Genomic DNA, 20,284 nt, shown 5'->3' with positions numbered 1-20,284 from the left:
CTAGGAATGCAACCCTAGTTTCCCCAAAGGTCTATTGTTTGTCAAACACAGATTAACCCAACACGTCATAGTTCGGGAACGTAACCCCCGCGTTCGGCGGGGGTCTGCCTGCATTCATATAAGGAAAAGGTTTTAATGGGCAGCATTGCAGGTGCTGGCTCACGCCACTGCTTGCAGAAGGGCATGCGTCAAAGGGAGCTCGAGTGCCTCTCTAATGACTGTTGAAAGTGGTGATAGCTACCCACTTTTTACCCCACAACCTGTCGTATCTATTCATACGCATAACTATACATGTCAACTTGTAGCGCAGTGCCGCACAGTTCGGTCACGAAGAGCGAAAATAACTCAAGAGGCGCGAGGAGCAACAACAGACGAGCGGGAAGACAGGAGCCAGGTGGTGAGCCGACGAAAATTGCCCCAGCGCTGCCGTCCTTTATATATATTAAGATGCTTTCATCCAATTGATGAGAAGACATGTGTCGCTGGTAGACAGAGGCGTGGGGATTCAAGAAAAGCACCCAAGGTTTAATTTGCCATGCGGGAGAATGAAATGAACCAGTCACATCTGCATTACAAGTCCATCAATATACTAACCAATGCATCACGACGGCATGATCCTGCATATATCCATTTCTTCTACGTCCCAAAAATGCTACGTGCCCCTGCGGCAAGTGAACGCCCTGCAGCTGACAATGTCAAGAAATGCGTTGCGGAATGGGCGGTTGAACGAGGCATATAGAATGGGGTTGACTGCTGAGCTGAAGTAGCCAATCCACGTGACCGTCCCCCACATCACAGCGTCTGTCTGGTAGTCTATGATGACGTCCACCACGCTGATGATGTAGAAGGGCAGCCAGGATAGCAGGAAGAAGCCGATGATCATGCCCAGGGTCTTGATCGCGTTGTGCTCGCGCTTCATGGCCAGCCTCGTGCGTTTGCTGTTGGCGTCTCCCACAATGGAGGCGGAGGAAGAGGAGTCGGCGCCGTGCTTACCGGCAGCGTGAATCTGACTGGCCTGAGCGCGAGCCACCCTGAAGATCTTGGCGTACGCCAGAGACAGGATGATGAGGGACAAGAAGTAGGGGCAAATGCCTATCATGAACATCAGGCCGAAGTTGACGATGAACACGCATTCGTCCGGGCAAGACGTTCTCTCAATGACGCCGCGTGACAAAACGTCACTCAAGCTGACGAGGATGGGCGCCGAGAAGAGCGCCGAGCACAGCCAGCACATCAGGAGCATGAGCGCCACCGTGCGGTTGGTCACCCGCTGTTGGTAGCGCAGAGGGTCGCAGATGGCCACGTAGCGGTCGAAGGCGATGCAGCCCAGGTGGAGGATGGAGGCATTGGTGAACCAGTAGTCCATAAAGTAGTGGATCCTGCAGAAGGTCTGCCCGAAGAACCAGCACCTGTAGACCTCTTGCGTCATGCTGCAGGGAATGATCACGGCGCCCACCATCAGGTCTGCTACTGCCAGCGATATCGTCACAGCATTGGTGCGCGTCTGCAGCTCCCTGAAGCGGAGCACTGCGCAAGCGACGAGGAGGTTTCCAATGATTGTGGCCACGATGAGGAGGATGAGAATGGACAGAACAAAGGCCTGGTCCCTCGGCTCGAGGCCTGGGCCTGTGCAGTTTAACTGGAGGAAGGGCGCGGCGCATTTGCCCAAAGTAGAGTTCGTTTTTGGCATATTCTCATCCAGCAATACCAGATTAGAAGAGATCATCTTAAAGAGGATCACAGGATCATTTAGATAACCCGCTGTGAGTAAAACCGAATGTCATGTAAATCCAAAATTATGCCAAATTTGTTCTTGTGTCAAGCGAGCTTACAGTCGTGAGACATTGGTGGAATTTTCAAAACCCTGTGGTAGGGAGAGAAAAGATATGCATTATATAAACATTTTAGATAGAATATTGCATTTGTTGTATCATGCTCATCCAAGCATGATGCCACCTGCAGCAGTTCCTTGTCACCTATCTTAATGTTACTAATCCCAGTCTTCCACCACTCATGATCCATCTTCATCCCGATCTCCCTATCATCTTTCTCGAGTCATGCTCCTGTCTACTCTGATCTTTCCTCCCCTCAAGGCAAAACTCGGCTACTTGTGACCTGTTTTCCAAAAACCATAAACATTGCAGCAGAGGTGGCAGGAAGTAGCCAGTAACCCCCTCAACTTCTCACTGCTTCCCCCATCACTTCTCGAAAGCTATTTCTTCCCACCAAAAAAAGCTCAATCCATCGTACACAAAGCAGCCCTCATCCACTACAGCATTAACGACTACTTCCTTAACCTCATCACTGAAACATGATGCATGCCCCGATACATTGCCACCAGACTGAAATATTTCTCCGCACCTGGTTTCATGGCCCCGCGTGCTGTGCGCACATCCGGCTCCCACGTGGGTGGCTTGACCATCATCCGCAATATATGTCTCACCATTAAGTGTCGTCCAATGTCGCTCAGACCCACTTCAATTGAGAGTGGTGAACGACATTTTGATCACTGCTGACTGGCTCACCCAGTATTTTTTTTATATTTTATTGATCGCTTGCAAAGCACAATGGGTGTATCTGAAATAGTTCCCTACTGGTTCACATCTTATCTGACTTATCGGGAACAGCTCGTATCTATTGGAGATTTGAAATTTGCATTTGGGGTTCCTCTCGACTGAAAGTTTCATTGCTATGCGAATGGGCCCACATTTTCGTACACAATGAGTCCGATCTCCCTTCATCTGTCTCCTACGCTTCCACCAACAGTTGGATTCATTCCTCCAATTGAAGTGTTGAAACGGGGGAAATGCCAATTGGATTCTCCCACCAACTTAAACATCTGCACCCTTCGATGTTACGATTGATGGCCAGGTAATCGCTTCTGCACGGGATGTCAATAATCTAGGGGTCATCTATGATCCCGCAATGGCTTTTGAGGCTAATGTTAAAATATCACGAAGATTTCGTTTTTACATCTTCGGAAAGTTAAATCCTTCTCTTTGCTTCAGATGCAGAAAAACTGCTCCTTGCCTTCATTTAATCTCTCCTTGACTTGCGATGTATTGCTCCCTGGTGTGGCTACGAAGGTACTTGACAATGCATGGCATGTTCTGGACGTGGCGGCCAGGGTGTGCACCAGAACACATTCGGAGCACATAACCCTTGTGTTGGCTTCCTTGCACGGGCTTCCAGTTTCACATTGGAGTCAGTTTAAAATTGTATTGCGAACCTACAAAGCTCTGAACAACATTTCCCCGGACTACCTTAGATACATTTATGCTTCAACCATATGCCGCATCAAGGCCTCTAAGATCTGGAAATTAATATTGTCCCTGTACTCCCAGGTTATAGAAAGGTTTCGGTTGATGTGCCACGTGTTTTTCCTGTATAGCCCCCAGACTATGAAACTCTCTTCCTCGAGATCTCATGATCTTCGAGTCTGTGGAAATTTTAAATCACGTCTTAAATTGTATGGACACTTTTGTTTATTCAGTTTTCAGTTAATTCGGTAAACGGATTTTAGCAATCATTTTTATGATTTTGTCTTTTTAACGAGTTATTTTTATGCTGAGTATTTTTTTTCTGTCTTGTATAACGCGTTTAGATCCTCGATGAAGGGCGCTATATTGATATAACTATTATCTCGAGTTCCAGTCTGCGAGTCAACTCTTTGTTTCCAAACTATTTCATTTCTTATTCTGTACGGCCCTACAGATAGTAACATAAACATTTTACGACGGAGCATTCCGACTTTTTATACCTCCTCCTCTACAGCGATTGGGGATTTATCATCGCTCTTCGTTTCAATTGCCCCCAGCTCATCAGAAGCAGAATTTACTCACCGCCTTGGCGACATCCTCTCCTCCTACAACCTACCAGCGGTCATCTATGGACCAACTCGTGCGTGAAGTACGGGTGTTGGGAGCATATTGGACCTAAAAGTTTAGCCCAAATTTTAATATCAACTCAAATCACTCAGAACATTCCCAGTATCTTATTCGGATCATCACCTCATTACTGTCAATTTGCTACGCTATAAAACCACCCATCACTCTCGCTAATTGTAGCTGCTTTAAATTGCACCTCACTGAAGAAGCTACCCAATTTCACCTCCTCTTTTGCGTCATCATCACCATCTGACGCCACAATCAACGGGACCTCAACCTTGGAAACGTCGTGGACACGTTAGCGCCCGTCAAATGCTTAATCAACCGGTTCCCCTCTCACGTCACACGGTGGCTTTTGGCAGCAGCTGTTGCTTTAAAGCACAGCGGACTTGAAACTTACATCGTCTTGCCTGTAAAGCCACCACCGGCAAGCTCACCATGTCCTCACGCACTTCATATATTGTCGAACGCACACACTCTACTGCTAATCACCCACGTCAATTGTTATTTTAATAGTATTGGACATACGTACACACATACATATATACATACCTGTGCGTGTACAGAGGCAAGTAGCGATAGGTCGTCATGCATCGAGAAGGCTACAGCTACCGAGCAGGCGTCTGCTCCCTGTGTGTGAGCAGGCTTTATATGTGCGCACAATTTACATTGAGGGCTCCAAGAGACTGGGAGGTCCCTGCGGACTCAGCTAATTCCTGATCTCTAGGGATGTTTACTATTAATGAGTGTTTATTTTAGAGATGGATTTGAACGGACGAGGGATTCCGTAGGACACTTGACAATGACTAATTAGCTTCTACATTTTTTTTCACGAGAGATGTCAAATTGTAAGTTAGTGGTGGGCACACGCGCACCTTTGGGCTGCTGACAATGTCACTGTTGTTGACGATGTGCATTGGTGAGCGCTTTCTCACCACCATCATCATCAATGACTACCACTCACCCCCATCATCATCATCATCTTTACATTTTGAATACAACCAGTATAATAAGCATCATAATCACCCTTACAACTCAAGATGTTTGCGTGGTATGACGATACTACGATTTATACAGTACCATACAAGGTCCACAAACATTTAATTGGCCGTTTTGCGAATTGTCCTTACATCGTGATTATGGTCAATACAATTTTTTTTTAATTTAACATCCTGACAACATTAAATTACGAAATATATATTTAATTGTAATTCAACACGAGCCTGGTACATAGCACAAATCATAACGATAGGAGGGGCACATACGTGAACAAAAGCTCTAACGCATTGCTCCTGGGTTCAGGGAAGGGGGACAAGTTGGGCTCATTGATTAGCAGAGGCACACCACTTGGTAGACGGCGAGAAAGTTCGTTCCAGAGCCACCACGATGAAGCTGTGGAACAGCCTCCTGAGCCGAGACATCCCCCAACATGAATGGACCCAAATCTGGCGGGCACCCCAGTCTGGCCCAAGATCACTGCCTCTGAAATTCATCCAATTTAAATTCATCCATGGTACCTATTTAACCAATCAGATGAGAGATAATTTTTTCAGGGACATTTTACTGGACTGCCGTAGACGCCCTTCAGGCACGATTCAGACAAACCTCCACGACTTCTGGTCATGTGTGGGGCTAACGCCCCCCTCCTCCTCTCCCCCCTCCTCGGCCCCTTCTCGCCGGGCTTCCGCCTCCCCGCACCAGCGTCCTCTCTGAGGGACATGCTAGTGGCTGGCTCACCACCGCCTGGAGTTATCCTACACACTCCCCACGTACACCACCACTAATGCGGAGGTGGCTGCGTGCACGCGCGTGCCCGCTGAGGCGCACCTTCGCTCACCACGGTTCGCGCTAAAAATAGCCGTATGAATATGCACAAGTCCCTCCCCCCTCCTGTGGGATCGGCTTTAATCCGCTGTGCAAACACACACGGGCACAGGCATTCGGGAAAAACGACGGCCGTATTGATGATAATATACGTACGCTTCACACGCCCGCACGTACTCGCACCACACCTACGCTCTCCCCGCACACACAAAAATCACACCACACGGATTCTCTGTGCTCAAGTTTATTAATGGCACGTCAATAGCAAGCCCTGGGCGGCTCGGAGTAAATACCCAACGAGCAGTGCCCTAGCCTATCCCTATTCAATCCCTAAGTGTACTCTCCCCCTACTTCCCACCTCGCAGACGTACTCATGGTGTCGCACGGATGCGGTGGGAGTCGGAGGGATGAGGGTACGAGAGGTCTCTGCCTGGGGTCGAGTCGTAGCTGTACTCACCAGCGTCGCTCGGACGCTACCAGCGGCTGGGAGTCTGACCGGGTAGCTCAATGGCTGGAGGAGCACTGCTCAACGTTGTTCTCTTCCCTCCCTTTGTTCCCTCGGAATCCAAAAATCCAGGGTCACGTGGTGTTACCCTGCACGGCCAATCGGGCGCCTACCTTTCGATTTTAAACTGATGCCCCCCTTGCCTGAAACGGTGCCTCCGGAGCGCCTTCACCCATTGTTTACGCACCCGTCCTCCCCACTCCGGCCACAACCGGTTTGGTCGGGGTGGCCGTCCCGCGGATGCCCAGCTTCAGTCGCTTCAGGAATTTTCCTCCCACCTCCTCATATGCGCTGCTCACTGGGTCTTTGCCCCCGAAGCCCTATCTCTCTGTGCTGTGAGTGTTCTCATTGCGGTCCGCTCGGTGAGTTTTGTCGTGGAGGGGCCGCAATGCAATGCGGCCTGGGGTGGGGGGGGGTCGGCCAATCTCCTGGCACTGGGAAACCGTGGGACATCCCCACTAGGGGCCCCTCGGGTAAAAACCCATGGTACCAGGTGTCCCCCCCACGAGACCCTACGTGGGTGCGTGGGTGTGTTTGGTGGGGGGTGCGTGCGTTCGTGTGGAGGGGTGCGAGGGGGTATCAGCACTGGCGGAGTTGCTCCGTTGCTGTGGCACCACACATGCCCAGATATTGTGAAATTTTACGCGACTATTACTATTTTTTTTTCAATTCAATAATGCACGATCCCGTTACGGTGCACCGCGAGACTCGTTCGGTCCGACTACATCATTCAAATGGTACATTCAGGACGCAATTGGGCCATTTATTAGAAGGGAGGGGACACGACGGTGGAGTGGGCCCGCGGCCCTCATAAACTGGGGGGCCTCATGACAGGGGTAAAGTGTGTCGCTTAAATGGGGTTTGATCCCTCTCTATCGATCCCTATCTCCTAACCTGTCAATGTGGCAAAAAGGCGTTGGAATATAACTGCACCGTACCCGGGGGACATCTATGGGCAATTATGCGGAATTTCCATGTATTTCCCTCTTTTTTCTTTGGTCAGGTGTGCCCCATGCATACATTTTAAACTGGATAAGCTGGGGTGGAGAGGGCATGGGGGGGTTCGTGGGTCCACTGTCGGAGAACATCATATCCACCTTCAGGTCTGTGGTGAAATCTCACGGGACTCAAACCTCTGCCACAATTTCTTAGTTGCCGGTCTAATGACAGAATCCTATTTAAGGAACGAAACAGGAGGATGTCTCCACAAATCTGGCTGTCGCCTGATGAAGCTAGTTGTAATTACTGGCAAAACATCGTACTCAGATTGTGAATGTTGTGGATTTGCTCTCCAACACATCGGTATGCTGTACTAGGAACGAATTGGCATGTTCTGTTTCCGTAACAAACCTTACTAATCGGTTGTTGGTGGTTGTGGGTTTAACGACACATTTATATTTACGCAATTTACCCCAAAAAACTATATTATGTATGCTATTGGTCGCGAAAGCCTAGGAATTAAACTGGCAGAATCCTGATAATTGTTTTTTACCCTTCTATCTGGCAACAAAACTGACACCTTTTTTTACAAGGAATCATGTTTGCATAGACCACAATACCTGCAGTCATGAAGCTCTCATACTCTGATGGTGCATTGTCTTTGAGTTGTGCGCCATTTGGCGTCATCTGGTCCAACCCATGTGAGACTAGGCTCTAAGGAAAGCTGTCTCGGGTGTGGACCAATCAACTTCAAGGACAGTGCACATTATCAGAGTTATGTTTTTTGTTTGCATTATGACTGCAGGTATTGTGGTCTATGCAAACATGATTCCTCGTAAAAAAAAGGTGTCAGTTTTGTTGCCAGATAGAAGGGTAAAAAACAATTATCATATTTTTTACTGGCAAATGAGGTTACAATGGCAGAATCCTCTTCCCTGAGCCAGTACTCCTCGGATAATCTATAGCTGACTATGGGCGTCTCGAGCCAGCTTATGATTGGGCGAATTGGTGTGTCTAGGTTTTTATCATGTAATGGCATCCCCTAATCTGTAGGTATCTAAAACAAATAAGAGTGGGGGATATTACAATCGATCAGTACTTTTTCAAAAGGCAGCCCCCTCCCATCCACATGATTTGACTATGCAGGCTAGAGTCCCTCCAGCTATTCCAACCTATGATATTTCCCCCCACCTTTAATGTATGGTATCGTGAAATGTGATATCGTTGCAAAGCAGCATAATTACAGTGAGCGCCACTGTCGTGATCAACATCGCCATGACAATAATCATCATTCTAATTTATTACTTGCTTGGTGCCCTGGTCTCTTAGCCACCTGGTGAACTTAAACACCTTTATGTTTTTGTAAAATAAATGAAAGGAAGTATATGTATTTATATAAGCTGAATGTATAACTCTATAATTCCTTGCCTACACCACTACTGGCTGAAGGGCCTCCACTAGAGGGAGCTCTCGAGAGCCCCTCTTGAGATTATTTAGCAGGACTGTAATCTTACACGCTTGGAAGAGGTGAGAGCTACCCACATTTTAACCCACCATTCACGACCTGCATGGTGCACCGGTCGACCGTACGGGGTGGGTGGGTTGAAGAAACGTGTCCCTAGTGTCAGCTCTCGCGCCGGGAGATTGAACATCATGGTGGAATAATCCTACGTATTCATTTACATGAAGCGGTTCCAAAATTATGGGAAATGACCTGCTGGTAGGGTCATGACGCACTAGTGGGGTCACGACCCACTGGTAGGGTCATGACCGACTAATGGGGTCACGACCCACTGGTGGGGTGGGGTCATGACGCACTAGTGGGTTCACGACCCACTGGTAGGGTCATGACTCACTAATGGGGTCATGACCCACTGGTAGGGTCATGACCCACTAGTGGGGTCACGACCCACTGGTGGGGTGGGGTGACGACCTATTGGTGGGGTCCCAAGAGGTATTGCGGTGGGTCGCGCTGTTAAGCACATTGAAATGTAAACATTGTTTCTTTTATAAACTAATAAAATAATGGCCCTTCATATATATGACAATAAAACGCACGATAGATACAATCACTACTATATTAATTCGAAATAAATTAAAACATTTCACTCCCCCAACTGTGTGTGGAAAGATCTGGACCAGAGAGCACCCACGTGCTCCTACTGAGCATCACCTCGCCCTTGCATCGTGGTAGTTCTGGTGGTGGTGATGGTTCCTGCATTGCTTCTCAACCTGTTTCACTCCACGGTACCACACTCACTTCCAAGTTCGGTTGGGAGGAATGGAATGCGTTGTACCTGAGAGAATTCACGATCCGTGGTTCATACTCGTCTCTTTGGAGAGCAGGGAAATCAAGTGGTACTGTCAAAATCCGTGACAACAATTTGCCAAACTGTGTGAGTCTTCGTGTGTGTCTAGATGTCTGTCTGTGAGTGCATGTGTCTACGAATGTATTTAATTATCTGAGTGTCTGCGAGTGTATTCCTGTTGTTTTGTTTGTATATGTGTGTGTCTCCATGTCTCTGTGTCTGTTTGCCCAACTGCATCTTCGCACTGCGCACTGCACTCATTCATTCAAAGGTATGCTCCTCTGATAACATGACTTCCACAATGTGTAATGTTACCCTGTTTCTTGGTAAGGATTTTTACTTGTGCATCCTCTGACGTCGAGGTCACCAGCGACCACTGTTTTGCATTGTCTCACTGGGCATGAATCCCTGAAAAATATCTGGCTACTGAGCTGGTTCACGCCTTGGGAAAGCTTGGGAACCCTTGATTTGTGCTACGATCCAAATAGGTCCTTATTCCGTGCCCCCACTGCGAAGGCCCTGCAACTGACAAGGTCGCGGAAGGCGGTGCGGAACGGGCGGTTGAACGAGGCATACAGAACGGGGTTGACTGCCGAGCTGAAGTAGCCAACCCACGTTACTGTCCGCCGGAGCACAGCGTTCGTCTGGTAGTCTATGATGACGTCCACCACGCTGATGATGTAGAAGGGCAGCCAGGACAGCAGGAAGAAGCCGATGATCATGCCCAGGGTCTTGGTGGCGTTGTGCTCGCGCTTCATGGCCAGCCACGTGCGTTTGCTGTTGGCGTCTCCCACAATGGAGGCGGAGGAAGAGGAGTCAGCGCCGTGCTTACCCGCAGCGTGAATCTGACTGGCCTGAGCGCGAGCCACCCTGAAGATCTTGGCGTACGCCAGGGACAGGATGATGAGGGACAAGAAGTAGGGGCAAATGCCGATGACAAATGTGAGGCCCAAGTTGACGATGAACACGCACTCGTCCGGGCAAGACGTCCTATCCATGACCCCGTTTGACAAAACGTCACTCAAGCTGACGAGGATGGGCGCTGAGAAGAGCGCCGAGCACAGCCAGCACATCAGGAGCATGAACACCACCGTGCGGTTGGTCACCCGCTGTTGGTAGCGCAGAGGGTCGCAGATGGCCACGTAGCGGTCGAAGGCGATACAGCCGAGGTGGAGGATGGAGGCGTTGGTGAACCAGTAGTCCATAAAGTAGTGGATCCTGCAGAAGATCTGTCCGAAGAACCAGCACCTGTAGACCTCGTGCGTCATGCTGCAGGGAATGATCACGGCGCCGACGAGGAGGTCGGCCACTGCCAGCGATGTCGTCACCGCGTTGGTGCGCGTCTGCAGCTGCCTGAAGCGGAGCACGGCGCAAGCGATGAGGAGGTTACCAATGATGGTGGCCGCGATGAAGAGGATCAAAATGGACAGCACCAAGGCCTGGTCCGTCGGCTCGAGACCTGGGCCTGTACAGTTGAACTGGAGGAAGGGCGCGGTGCATTCGCCCAGAGTAGAGTTTGCTTCCATCATATTCTCGTCCACAAATAACAGCGATCAGATTAATCTTCTTTCGAGGAGGTCCTCTTCCTTAAGGGCCACGGAATAATTCAGTTCAGAAGACTGGATGCGGTGCATTTAAACAAACATGTGCCAAAAATGCTTCTCACGTTTAACATTCTTGAGATATTCGTGGAATTTCCACATTCCTGTGGCAGGGGTTGGGGGAGGGACATATAGAAACGTTACGAGCAGATTGATGCATCTGTGATATAACATTGATTCTTAGGCTTACGATGTACTCGTGCATACAGGAAAAACTTGCCCAACGCATCTTTGTTGAAAGCGTGTTTCGGCTATACACGGTTCACCTAATGAGGTCCTTTTTCCGGAACGTGACTGTGTTGTTTCAGCCATACACGGTTTGACGCTGCTAAGAATATCATCTACACATCGAAAAGTAGTGCCATGAGATCCCTGCATCTGTTGGAAGTTGTGAATGAATCGACTGTGAGAACGATGTATTTACGATGTATGTAATTGTGTGCATTCATGTTTTTTGGGTGACAATGGAACACACTGCATAACATCACAAGGCAAATGTTCAAACGTTGCCGCATACAGTACATCTAGCTGTCCACTCGTTGAAGACGTCAATCATACGGATGCCTAGATGACGAATCATCGCCATTCTCACTGCCAACTGCACAATGGCATAACACAAGTGTTCACAAATTGGAGCTTGCGTCTCGCCGTCCAGTCATTGAGGATACTCGTCAGACTGACGCCTCGATGGTGAATCATTCACGTTCAGGTGACAGTGTTAGGGGCGAGTGTCGGGCGTGAGTGCTGCAGTGCGGGAAGAGTAAGTAAGGGAGGGGGTGATGTGAAATTGAAAAATAAAGAATGTACACACACAAGAAATTGAGAGTGACTCAGCATTACAAGGGCAGAAATCATGTAGAATTAGTTCATTGAAGAGAGAAGCGGTGATGCTTTCGGACCCAGGAACGCAACGCTATGTTTCCCACAAGGTCTCTTAATTATTTGTCAAACGCCGTTTTGCCCAACACGGCATATTCTAGTAATGTAACACCCGCGTGTGCATGTCATGTGTAATGGGTTCATGTCACCCTTGCAGCCACTAGAACGGCTACTCTTAACTATAGATGACTCGTGACAATGTATTGACTCGCCGTTGGTTGAGGCGGGATGGAGCGGAGTGGGGTCATTGGGGGAAATGGGCCAGGGGGGTGAATCGATTCGGCTAAGAAGTTGCGCGATTAATTCAGCAGCAACAATTGCACATGTTTTACCACTCATCTCAAACACATTTTCATTTTAAACTGAACTACTCTTTTATTTTAGCAGGAAAGGCCCACTGCGCCTTACCTGGTGAAATCCGAAGCGACCTGGCAACAAATGATAGCTCAACGGAAGTGGCTTATCATGTCGAAATGTTTATAGCAGCCAAATACTTGAAACGCGTGTTTCTACATGAGGAGGGAAAACTGAAGGACCTGAACAAAAATCAACGAGACCACGGGGAAAACATGCAAACTCTAAATATACAGCAGGCGTCAGGGTCGGGATCCAACTCACGACCTCCTGTATACCAGGGGAGGTAGTTAACATCTCACCACCGCGGTGCCACATTTTATAGGGCACCACCGGTCGGAGTTGTCCCTGTGCTGCACACGGCGACTCGGGGCCACTTGGAGGCGATCATTTATTTTGTGCATAAACCCAATTGATTAATCAGCATAATTTCACTTTTAAAGTGGTTCTGTACACTTCAGAGGTGTCGATGTTCATTACACGGCTTTTAAATAAGGCCGCCGCTCGACGACATCCACACGTTGATTCTCAAATCATGCTCGAACGTTGCTTGCACCACTGATTGTCCATCTGGCAAATCTTTCATTCAGCGGGGACTGTGTTGCAGACCGGTTCAAAATGGCGCCGCAAACACGGCAACTGAAAGTTGGCTTGAGCCACAGTGACCCCGCAAACTATCGCCCGATCTCAAACCTGAGTACGATTCAGAGGTCATAGAGCTCCTCTGTCTGAAGTGGTTACTTCCCCATGTCGCTGCGACGAGCAGATTCAACCCGTTGCAGTCGGCTTACCAGAAGTTCCACAGTACCTATATTGCTCTATTAAAGATCACTGATGACCTCTGCAAGATCATGGATGATTGGTGCGCCGCAGCATCGGTTGTCCTCGATCTCTCAGGCGCTCTTGACACCATCGGCCATGAGATACTCATTGAGTGGCTAAGATCAAGGTTCGGTGTATTGGGTACAGCACTGGGGTTTATTGAGTCATACCTACATGGTCGATCACAGTACATCAAGCTGGGTGACGAACAGTCATCGCCTATGCCGTGCCTAGTTAGCGGACCACAGGGGTCCGTCCTTGGACCCTTCCTATTTTCAACATAAGTCTCTCCGATCGTCGATGTCATCTCATCGCATGATATCAAGTGCCATCAATATGTTGATGGTACACAAATGTACACTGCAGTGAAGTCAACGTTCGATATGGACAGTCTCAGTAACCTACCTCGAAGATTGCATGCACGTGTGGTTTTCACGAAACGAAATGCTGCTTAACCGAAGAAAGTCGGAGGTTCTGCTGGTTGGCACTCAGGCTCAAAGCAAACACATTGTGGGAGGATCAGGTGTAGCCGTCGCAGACTCCAGGATTCAGTTTTCTACTCATCGAAAGAGCCTCGGCACTATAATCGACTATAATATGTTGTTTGATCACCACGTGCAAAATATAGTCAGGTCCTGCAATTTTCATATCAGGGATCTACGACATATTCGACCACTATTGAATCGTGACATAGCCAACACCGTGGTGTGTAGCATAGTATCGACAAGGATCAATGATTGAAAACTCACTACTCTACGGGACGTCTGGAAAAGATATTATCCAGCTGCAGCGTGTACAAAATGAGTTGGCACATGTCGTGACGGCGACTGCAAGATCCAACCGTGTCCGTCCAGTGCTCGCTGAGCTGCATTGGTTTCTGATAGCTAAATGAATACATTATAAGGTCTCACTCATTACACATACATTGCTTGCCACAAATCAACCACAATACCTTGCTGATTTCGTCAAAGAGTATAAACTATCACACGAACTCCAGCCATGCTCGCAGTGGCTTTAGGCTGGCCATCGAATACAGACAGTCACTTTCAGATGCACTTCTGCGGCCGTCTGGAACGTTCGTGCTATCAATGTTAGGAATCCAATAGTGGTGTGCACTTATAAATCTCGATTGAAAACTCATTTCTTGAGAACTGCTTTTTGTATTTAGTTTGTTGTCCTTCCTCCGCACCTCTGATTAGCACAGTTGGCTAAGTATGGGGAAACATAAGTTCAACATACATACTGTACTATTTGGATATTATTTCTGGCCAGAGTTGAGAGCTGATTTATTATGAAAGGCGCAATTTGAGAAAATAATATTTTCATGATATTTTTCATGTGCTGTGACGAAAGGCCAGTGCCCAAAACGTTGTCTATCATATTTTTCATTTTAAGGCCACACACCGATGCGTTGAGTGTTCATATTTATTGCACCTTTGCACCACTGCCAACGCAGCAGCAGCAGTAACATCACCAAATAATTTGCATAAATAAAAAAATATAAAGTATTGATTGGTGCACTTAATTTGTATTAATTCCTGCTCCGATAATTACTTAGCTTTGATTGCAGTGCACGGAACACACTTTTCCTTAAGTCTACACAATAGGTGACCCGAGTTGGATAGAGTGAGATATTGCAGTGTCTTCAGAACTAGTTCTGTAATGCTATCTTCCGAGGGCTTTCGCAAGCACAGGGTAGTGCTTTGCTAGCTGAGAGCGTTTCTTGATGGCAATGTACTTGTCCGATAGCAGCTCAGTTCCTATACGATTTAGGCAGAAAAATGTCAGAAAAAAAGCTACTGTGAAGTACATTTGCAGGACGATTCCGAGCATATATTGACAGTTAAAAAAATATATTCGTGTAGACTTTGGCAGGACATTTCGCAATTGAAGGAATAACCACCGGTAATCAAGACGAAGGTCGGAGTGGCAGCCAAAGAAGGTAATTCGCCGGAGAGATGGAGCGATAAACTCAGCTCGTGGTGGATCTCTGCATCGCAGGATCGTGAAGCGTGGTGACGACTTGCGGAGGCCTTCATACAGCAGTAGATTGAGCATGATTGATGATGCAAAATTATGATGACGATGATGATTGAGAATGTGCTCCGTTCATGATTGAACTTTGCAAGAAGGCATCAGGATTTACGGCCACGAGCAAACATGGACGTGGTAGTCAGGATACAAACATGCTATAGAATTGGACGGAAATCCCCGATGAGGGATATACACCCCAGGATCGTTTTGACACGGTGAGGCTTTACTCGAACAATAACCAAATCGGCATTATTGTATGTTCATTCGTAAGACATAGATACATATCCCTCGCATAGACAGACTGTTGCGGCAAGTGCTGTTCGCCATCACCTATGGAGGCCGGCATGGCACGCGAAGGGGGTTGATGGCCAGCACCATGCCCGACTGCCTTTGTCTCTCAAATGGTGATGTTTACACATCGCAGCAGGTACTCATTTAAAACCTAATTGACCTAGGGGAGGCCCAGGATCGATTCAGACAATATTCACTTGTGTTGAATCCGGGGTGCAGGGTTCGTAGCACACCATGCTAACCACCACACGACTGTTCCACAAAAATACGTACTTAGACGCGTACATACATACATACCTGTGCAAGTACAGAGGCAAGCAGCGATATACCGTTATGTATAGAGAAGGATCCAGCAATAGGAGCACGCGTCTGTTCCCTGTGTGTGAGCAGGCTTTATAGGTGCGCACAATTTACATTGAAGGCTGCAAGAGACAGTGAAGTCCCCGCGGACACTGATAATCCCTGATCTCTATGGATCTTTGCTATTAATGAGTGTTTATTTTAGAAATGGGCTTGCACAGACGAGGGATTCTGTAGGAAACTTGACAAAGTCTAATTTAGCTTTAATTATTTTTCCCGAGAGATGTCAAATTGTTAGCTGTACGTGGCCATGGACGCACGTTTGTGATGTGATATTGACGGTGCGGCTGTTGTTGACGATGGTTATTATGTGTCCAATACTCTGCCATCATCATCCATCACCACCACTCTCCTCTACCATCATCACTTTCACCATCAAACACTACCACAATCATCACCACCACTACAACTAGGATCGCCTCGTTGCTCCCTCGCACACGTAGGTTTTCTCCACTTGCTCTAGTCTTCTCCCTCATCTAAATACTAATGAATTGGCCGATAACATCGGTGGCTAGGAGATGTTAACTACCTCGCCTGGTATACAGGAGGTCGTGGGTTCGATCCCGACCCTGATGCCTGCTGTATATTTGGAGTTTGGTCGCGTGAATTTTTCTCCGGGTCTTCCGGTTCCCCGCCCCCATTTAGAAATGTGCGATTAGAGTATTTTGCTGTTATAAATTTGCACGTGATAAGCCACTTCGTTGAGCTAACATTTGTGGCCAGGTCGCTTCTGAAAAAGAGATATATAGCTTAGTGCGCCTTACCTGGTGAAATAAACAAATAGTAAAAAAATAGCTTACTCAAGAATCGCAGATGTTGGTGAGGTGGAAATTCGGCACCGGCTTCCACGTGGGTGCTCCTGCTACCTTCCCAGGAGCTCCTCGTCTGTGGTACCTCCTCCTGGCGCTCCTGAGTTGCCCTCCCTCTCTCGCTCTCTACGAGTGCGAGGAGTGGAAACCGTGCGGTAAGCGGAGGCACAGCGTTACCAGTTGAAATGATTAAAAAATATATTTTATTTTGTCATTGTGGCGACCCAGGTCACCACCCTTGCAAATAAAACTTGCCTATCCTGGTCTCTTGAGTTCTCATTCTGGTTCGCACAAAATCAACGTAAAACTTCAAAAACAGAACATCCGTGCACATGTTATTAAAATGCTATATTGTAATTGAAGGTAAACAACACGAAAACTTAATTTATTTGATCAAACAGCAAACAACGCTGAGCGGAGGCCCAGCGGCAGTGCGTGTCTGATCGTATTGCGGTTCGATTACAGCGGCCGCCCTAATTAACACTGCAGGTGTATTAACCGTAGAATTGCCACTACTGGCTCCACTCACAGGGGATGTTAAATATCCCGCCGACATAATTCGCAAGAGTCAGCCGTTGTGTGCCGGCGGCATGATCCAAATGTGCTACAATTGAAAAACAACACCGTGAATGTACTCAAATTACCCCAATGACGTCACTATCGGCCGATAGACGGTGGGTGGTAGTATCCATTTATATTGATGGTTTGACAGGCGAAAGACTCGCTAATTTATTTAACCGCCGCGCCAGGAGATATGCAGTGGGATTTTTATATTTTTCTTCTAACATCCATATGGCAGTGGTTCGCGGTTCGAGCACACCTCAGTTGTGTGGACATCCCTGGCGTGGTGTAAATCCACTCGTGTGACTGAAGTTGAACGTGTGGGAAAGTCTCCTTTGATATCTGGGGAGGAGCAGGGGGGGGGGGTGTGAGTTGCATCATAGGGGCCAACTGACGTCACACACCCAGGCACGTGATTTGTTTTGGTGGCGCTGATGTTAAAGCCCCATCTCTTCTTAGTGGCACTGGTGTCCATCTCCCTCCGCGGACGTTTATCCCAAAAACCCAAGACTAAGGCAGAGACCACCCATATAGCCTGAACAGACTATTGGGGCAGGTTCTGTTTGCGAACACCTATGAAGACGGGCACGGCACACGAGGTGGTGAGTGGCCAACACCACGCCTTGTCACCTTTGCTCAGTGGTGATGTTTACACGCCGCACCAGGAACAATTTTTGAGGCTGAGTCGATCTAGGGGAAGCTCATGATCGGTTCAGATAATCGTCACTGGTGTTGGTCGTGAGCGGGAATTGAACTCGGGTCACCGGGCTTGTAGCGGAGCGCGTTAACCGCTACACTACAGCTCCCCACAATCACACATAGCACCAGCAACAGCTGCCATTCGCCACTCACCACAGCGCTTTTGCCAGGATAGGTGCACTCTGAGGCCACGTAAATTGCGGAAGGCGCGCTGGCAGAAGGTCACATACGGAACAGGCCGTAACACACACGGGGTAATACCCTTATTACAACTAATATGACACACACAGTCGTGTGAAACAAAATACTGACACAAATACACACAACCACACACTACACCGCACAAATACAGCCACGCAAATACACACAATGACGATGTTTACACCCCACACCAGGTATTAATATGAGGCTGAGTCGACTTAGGGGAGGTCCAGGACCGGTTCAGATAATCGTGACTGGTGTTGATCGTGTGCGGGAATCGAACTCGGGTAGCCTGGTTTGTAGAGCAGTGTGCTAACTGCTACACGACCAACAATACACACAACAGAATATGCACGACAATGCAAACACACACGGTAACATTTAATATAACCACACACTACACCGCACAAACAGAACCACGCAAACACCCACAAACGTATTCACAAATACACAACAACAACCGCCGTTCGTCACTTAAGTGACGATGATTCTTGGGAATGTGCTCCGTTCATGATGGACCCTTTGCAAGAAGGCATCAGGATTTACGACCTCGTCCAAACATATGTATGTGGGATATTCACCCCAGGAACGTGTTGACACCTAGCCTGGCACTTGTAGCACTTTTGCCAGGCTAGGTGCACAAATACACGCAACCACACATACAACCACACAAATACACACAACCACACAAATACACACAACCACACAAATACACGAAACTAAAACAAATACACAACCACACACACACGCAACCACACAAATAAACACAACCACACAAATACACACAACAAACGAGTACACACAACCACACAAATACACACAACCACACAAATACACACAACCACACAAATACACACAACCACACAAATACACACAACCACACAAATACACACAACCACACAAATATCCACGCGCACAAATACACACAACCACACAAATACACGCAACCACACAACTACACAAATACACAAATACACAAATACACACACCAACACAAATACACACAACTACACAAATACACACAAATACATACAACCACACAAATACACGCAACCACACAAATACACACAACCACACGAATACACACAACCACACAAATACACACAACTACACAAATACACAAATACACACAACCACACGAATACACACAACCACACAAATACACACAACCACACAAATACACACAAATACACAAATACACAAATACACACAACCACACGAATACACACAACCACACAAATACACACAACCACACAAATACACACAACCACACAAATACACAAATACACACAACCACACGGATACACACAACCACACAAATACACACAACCACATAAATACACACAAATACACACAACCACACAAATACATACAACCACACAAATATCCACGCGCACAAATACACACACCCACACAAATACACACAACCACACAAATACACGCAACCACACAAATACACACACCAACAAAAATACACACAAACACACAAATACACACAAATACACACAACCACACAAATACACACAACCACACAGATACACACAACTACACAAATACACACAAACACACACAACCACACAAATACACGCAACCACACAAATACACGCAACCACACAAATGCACACAACTACACAAATACACACAAACACACACAACCACACAAATACACGCAACCACACAAATACACACAACTACACAAATACACACAAATACACGCAACCACACAAATACACACAACTACACAAATACACACAAATACATGGAACCACACAAATACACACAACTACACAAATACACACAACTACACAAATACACACAACTACACAAATACACACAACCACACACAACCACACAAATACACGCAACCACACAAATACACACAACTACACAAATACACACAAACACACACAACCACACAAATACACACAACCACACAAATGCACGCAACCACACAAATACACACAACTACACAAATACACACAAATACATGCAACCACACAAATACACACAACTACACAAATACACACAACCACACACAACCACACAAATACACACAACCACACAAATACACGCAACCACACAAATACACACAACTACACAAATACACACAAACACACACAACCACACAAATACACGCAACCACACAAATACACACAACCACACAAATATCCACGCGCACAAATACACACACCCACACAAATACACACAA

At 47.3% G+C, this 20,284-nt stretch overlaps 2 pseudogenes; both read right to left on the bottom strand.

The window, feature by feature from the left end:
• Positions 1–545: 545 nt before the first annotated feature.
• LOC144942579 (trace amine-associated receptor 365 pseudogene) lies at positions 546–1,745 on the bottom strand (annotated as a pseudogene).
• An 8,192-nt stretch (positions 1,746–9,937) lies between these two features.
• Positions 9,938–10,993, bottom strand: LOC144942578 (trace amine-associated receptor 365 pseudogene; annotated as a pseudogene).
• Positions 10,994–20,284: the final 9,291 nt, after the last annotated feature.

This window comes from Lampetra fluviatilis, chromosome 27 (assembly GCF_964198595.1).
Source record: "Lampetra fluviatilis chromosome 27, kcLamFluv1.1, whole genome shotgun sequence".
NCBI classification, from domain to species: domain Eukaryota; kingdom Metazoa; phylum Chordata; class Hyperoartia; order Petromyzontiformes; family Petromyzontidae; genus Lampetra; species Lampetra fluviatilis.
This window is presented reverse-complemented; position numbering and strand designations above follow the sequence as displayed.